Below are 6,025 nucleotides of genomic sequence, written 5' to 3' on the forward strand. Positions count from 1 at the left end.
AGTACCTTTGATTTTATCCAAACAACAATCTGCTCCATTAACAAATAGATTGATGCCCTAAGATTAGGTGACTTGCCTAAAGTCAAAGAGTTGTTAGTAACATAATCTGTACTACAACAAGATCTTCCAAATTTATGCTAACATTTGGCCTTTCTCTTGACTTCTAGGACATTTATGAGTAAGATGAGAGTTCTCCTTCTGATCACAGCCATCCTGGCTGTAACAGCTGCTTTCCCGGTAAGTATCCATTTCTATATTCCAGAGTATTTATGAATTGTTTTGTCCTAATTCATGAATCCCAGGAATATTTTTCCTCCACAGACTATATTTCTACTTTACAAACATGCCTGATATCTGCCCCTTTAACATGATATTCTAGAAAATACTGTAAACCACATATTGTTCAGTGCTTATTTCAATTCCATATAGCCTGATACAGTGGTGAATTTTAATCATTTAGAAAACATATTAACACTTTTCAGAAAAATGGTTACTATAATAGTTTCTGGACACTCAAATTCTTGATTTTAAAAAATGGATAGTATAAAATAAGATTAGGTAGTAGATAAATTATGTCCTTCATAGACAACATTGTGTGTTTCATCACTATGAGTTGAACTAATTTTACTGTTTGAGTTTTAGGTCTCTCAAGACCAGGAAAGAGAACAACGAAGTGTAAGTTACATTTTTGCTTTTTAACACGTAAGATTTCTGTGTGAAATATCCATACTGTGGTTAAAATTCCTTTATCTAACCCTCTCAAACTCCAGAGTAAACCTTAAGGAGTTTAGGTATTATTAGCACTCCACAGAATAGACTTCAAGAATTTGATCTTTGTTTGTAAAAAGGGAATTATATCAGCATCTCATGTAACAGTGGGACCCAAACAAACTTGAATCACTCTGTGATAAACTGGGTTATGATATTTTTGTTAGAATTATCTAGGCTAATAGAAGTTCATAATTATTCATGCCTCCACTCTGCTTAATTCTACAAAACTCATTCAAGAAAAGCTAAATAATAATATATTTTTTTAAAAAACTTGAGAATTAGGGGCAGCCCAGGTGGCTCAGTAGTTTAGCGCCGCCTTCAGCCAAGGCATGATTCTGGAGACCTGGGATCAAGTCCCATGTCGGGCTCCCTGCATGGAGCCTGCTTCTCTCTCTGCCTATGTCTCTGCCTCTCTCTTTCTCTGTGTGTGTCTCTCATGAATAAATAAATGAAATCTTTAAAAAAACAACTTGAGAATTAAGAGATGTGTATCAACTTTGATGATCCCACCAGTGACAAATTCATTAAAGAATTATTTTAGTATAAACAATCAAAAATTTTTAAGAAAACGAAAATAAAATTTCAATGGGGGGTTGTTTAGGGATTTGTTTATACTACTAGAAATCCTATTATCTGAAAGGAAGAGTAGTTTTGAGGTCAAAGCTATAAACAGTGTTTAAAGATACAGAAATTGATAGAGGTATGGACAGAAGACAGAGAGGGAAAGAGGAAAGAATGAAAAGAGATAAAGAGGAGATTGCATCTAACACAGATTTGGGTAAAGAGCTTACATAAAAGCAAAAGTAGAAATCTGGTATCACCTCATCAACCCTCCCACTCCGACCTTATAGCAATTATTAGGAAAATTTGGCTATGAGTAGAAAGGTACAAAGATATAGTTTTCTTTAAGCAATTCCCTAAAGTTTTCTAAAATGATGGAAATTAATTAAATCCCTGTTCATAGTACACATAGAAAAGGTAAGTGATCCTAGAATTTCTAAAATCTCTATTTAAAAGTGAAGATCCACATGTTAAAAGGCTATTTTATCTCTCTTAGTCATAAAGACTAAAACAAGTCTTTTTAATTTCTTTCAACAGGTCAGTGGGAGTGACGAATCACCTTTACAGTTTTACGGGCCCCCTTACCAATACCCATATGGCCCATATCCACCATTCCTGTATCAAAGATATCCATGGTTTAGATATTATTTTCCTTTTCCAATACCTCTCTCTGTCCCTACATCTATTCCTTCTAATGGACAGTAAATAAGAAAGAAAAGTCCCACTACAATTTAAGATGAAATAGTGGTAAGTATACCCAGTACAAAGCATGTTTTTTAAGTAGTTGCCTATGAATTATAATGTATCATTCTTTTAAAAAATGTTACAATGTTCCTACTTATCCCTTTAAGTTACAATTTGTTTCAATCTTTTTATCTGGTAGACATTGTTAGGTCTCCACTCAGAGTTACATACAGAGTCTTTCCATGATCAAGAGATCAGGACAGTTTGAATATCTCATTTGCTATGATGTACTAGAAATAAATCCTTTCCTTTCTTACTAAAACATTTCTAACTTTTTAAACATCTTCTACTATCATCAACATGTGTGCTTATTTGGGCTAAGTCAGAGGTCTAAAGGAGTCAAAGTTTCAACCAAAGTGGACATTGCAATAGATAAACTTGTGGATCTAGGGTCTAAGGCAGATTTCAGCCTATTTCTTAGAAAATATGTATTTTTCTAATTAATATTAAAACTTCAAACCTAGCTTCTGTTGGTCATATTACAATAAAATCCTAAGGCTGGATATCCCATGTATAATAGAGGCCCCTATCATCTCATCATCTCAAAAACAAAGTTACTAGATGAATTGAAGGAATGTAGACTACAGATTACATTAGGACCAAGAGGGCTGTTTTAGGAAAATAAAAACCTTTCAGCTAATGCCTACCACTAAAGGCCTCTGCCATCTTTCTTGCAACTACTAGTCTTTAGCAGAAAGTTTCCCAGTCCTTGACCCAGATTTACTTTTGAAGTACTCTTCATAATTGAGAAGCAAAAAATGTATAAGTTCACAAGCAAGTTACCCATTTGGATTAATAACTGAGTGCTTATCATTTATTTCAGGTCACTGTAAAATTGAATGTGAGCCACTTCCCTGAAGAATCAATATTCTTGCTAATAAAATAAAAATAAATGTAATTGAAACAGCATACAGTATTCTCTTGCCAATATCTTTAGTGGGCTTCTGTAGTAAATAAAAGAGAAGATCATGGTTTCCTATTTTCTAAACATACTTTACTGGTAAGAATGCAAAATACATTTGAACAGATTTTAATATACATTTCTTTTTGAGAGAGAGAGAGAGTGCATGAACCAGGTAGGGTGGGGGAGAGAGAGGGAGAGAATCTTAAGTAGGCTCCATGCTCAGTGTGGAACATGACCCTGAGATCGCAACCTGAGTTGAAATCAAGAGTTGGATGCTTAACCAACTGAGCCATTCATGTGCCCCCTAACACACATTTCTTGATGACCAGCTATTCTATGGAAAATATGGGGATTGAGGTGACCAAAAATTAACCAGTCCTAGGAATACCTTGAATAAAAAAAGTCTATCCAGCAGCTTATGCTGTATAGTTGCATCAATTGCATTAACAAGTGCCAAAGATTGGGATGCCTGGGTGGCTCAGCGGCTGAGCATCTGCCTTTGGCGAAGGGCATGATTCTGGGTCTGAGGATCGAGTCCCACACTGGGCTCTCTGCAGGGAGCCTGCTTCTCTCTCTGCTATGTCTCTGCCCCTCTCTCTCTGTCTCTCATGAATAAATAAATATCTTTTTAAAAAAGTGCCAGAGGTTGATTTAATTCAAAAAATATTTGAGTAATTGACCCTCAATTATTCAGCTGTGTCTGTAATTATAGGATATAAGCTTGATGTGTTGGCAAAGGATATCAAAAATGATCAAGTAACTTCTCTAATTTCAAAAAACTGATAATGAGTAAGATCCTAAAAATAGGTTTGATATCATGCTTGTAGGTTACAAAGTGCTTTTTTGAATCATTAGATCAACAAATCATTACATAATCTCTGTTCAGTATATGTGCTGCCGAAGCCAGCATTACATAATCTCTGTTCAGTAATCACATTTCATATGTGGGGAAACTAAAGATCATGAAGGCCCTGTGGACCTACACAAAGACCTAGTACATAGTAGAAACCCTGAGCTTCTTTTTGAATTCCTGTGCCATCAGCCAGCCTTTCTTATAGCCCCAAATGTTACACCACATTATCACCATTCCCCACAACTGGCTTTCATTCTCAAAGCACAGCTTTGATTATGGTGCTCTCTTTTCATGCAATGTCTTTTCCTGTTTCACCAAATCCAATTTATTGAGGGTGCCTGGGTAGCTCAGTTGGTTAAGTGTCTGCTTTCAGCTCAAGTCATGATCCCAGGGTCCTGGAATTGAGCCCCAACTTGGGATCCCTGCTCACAAGGGAGTCTGCTTGTCTCACCCTCTTTCCTCTTTCTCTTCCTTCTCTCTCTTTCAAGATCCAAATCCAAGATTATAACATTCATGAAAAACTTTCTCCTATTACTCTAAACAGAATGAATCACTAACCACTTTGACCTTCTTCCATTATACTTTTATTTCTTTTTTATAAATCTTACTAAAATGTCTAATAAAAACATTCATTTACATTTCTGTATCCTTCTCAAGGAGACTGTAAGTTCCTGTAGTACACAATAATCTAACTGTTCCCCAGTACTTAAGGGGAGTATAGGGTACTCAGTGAATGTTTAATAAATAAAATACATTATGAAAATATTCAAATTCCTAATGCTAAACAAAAGAGCTTTTTCATATCTCTGACCTATATGGGCACATAAATTAACAGATTATTCCTCTTTGTCCTCTTTGTAAAAAAAAAAAATTAAAATCAGTATATCAGTGGTAACATTTCTCTTACTCAATTATTTCTCCCTTATTCAATTACTTTGCTAGTTTTGTTATTAGCAAAACAAATTGGGTGACTTTGTGTCTATCCATACCTCTACAGAAATTGTAGTGCCCATAAAATTTGAAGTCATGAATAAAATTATTTGTCACAGGACAATGCAAAAATCATAATATATGTGTGTGTATATATACACACAAATGCACATACATATATATATAATCGTACATAAAATTTTATATATATATTACATGTATAACCACAGGATTTAACATTTGTGTCAGCTATGGAAAAAACAATTTCAGATATTTTAGTTAACCAAATATATATTCCCTTTCATATAAAGTAAATGCACACAGCAAAGATTTTACAAACTTCATTGAAGAATGACTTCTGATCATCGGTTTCCATAAATCTCCTGATGGACATTCTAGAAACAAACCCCTAAAGGAGGAAAAGGTAGCAAGTGGTGAAGAAAATAAACTTTTCTGCAGTAAATGACAAAAACATCCAACAAGATTCTACTTGTACAATGAGCCTTTTATTGTGTCACAATGACAATCTTTGTCCCCACAGGTCAGGAAATTAGAAAAATATCCTTTCCCTTATAATTCCTTTCACTAAGGGAAAGGAAGGGAAATGAGTTGGAAAAATTAGAGAGGAAGACAAACCATGAGAGACTCCTAACTCTGGGAAATGAATAAAGGGTTGTGGAAGGGGAGGAGGGTGGGAGGGGAGGTGGGTGGGGGGTTGGGGTAACTGGGTGACAGGCACTGAGGAGGGCACTTGATGGGATGAGTACTGGGTGTTATACTATATGTTGGCAAATCGAACCTCAATAAAAACAAAACAAAACAAAAAAAAAAAAAAAGAAAAATACCCTTTGAACAAAGACTACACTTCTCTACTCCAAGTTAAAATTGTTCATAGCTAACAGCCCTAACATTAATGAGGGAAACTCTGCCATGATCCATAAGTTGGCTACAAATTAAGGCCAGCCTAATGAGCCTCTTGGCATGACTTGTATAGGGAAACTGCTGTCTCTCTTGGTTATTTTGAGGTATCAGACGTTTCTCAAACATTAAATATTAATTCTTTGGTATTAACATCAGCAATCCCAGTTAAAACTATGGGAGGGAGAATAAGAGGACCAAACTATCCTCAACATAATTTGGTAAATGAATTTTATAATAATTATTTCTTGAAAATGCCAGTTTAAAATATCATTTGCTTAACCAATAGAGCCAACCAGGCACTGCTCAAATTATTATTTTTAATGACATTTGGCTTCATTGGG

The sequence above is a fragment of the Canis lupus genome, chromosome 13, assembly GCF_011100685.1.
Source record: "Canis lupus familiaris isolate Mischka breed German Shepherd chromosome 13, alternate assembly UU_Cfam_GSD_1.0, whole genome shotgun sequence".
Classification (NCBI taxonomy): Eukaryota; Metazoa; Chordata; class Mammalia; order Carnivora; family Canidae; genus Canis; species Canis lupus.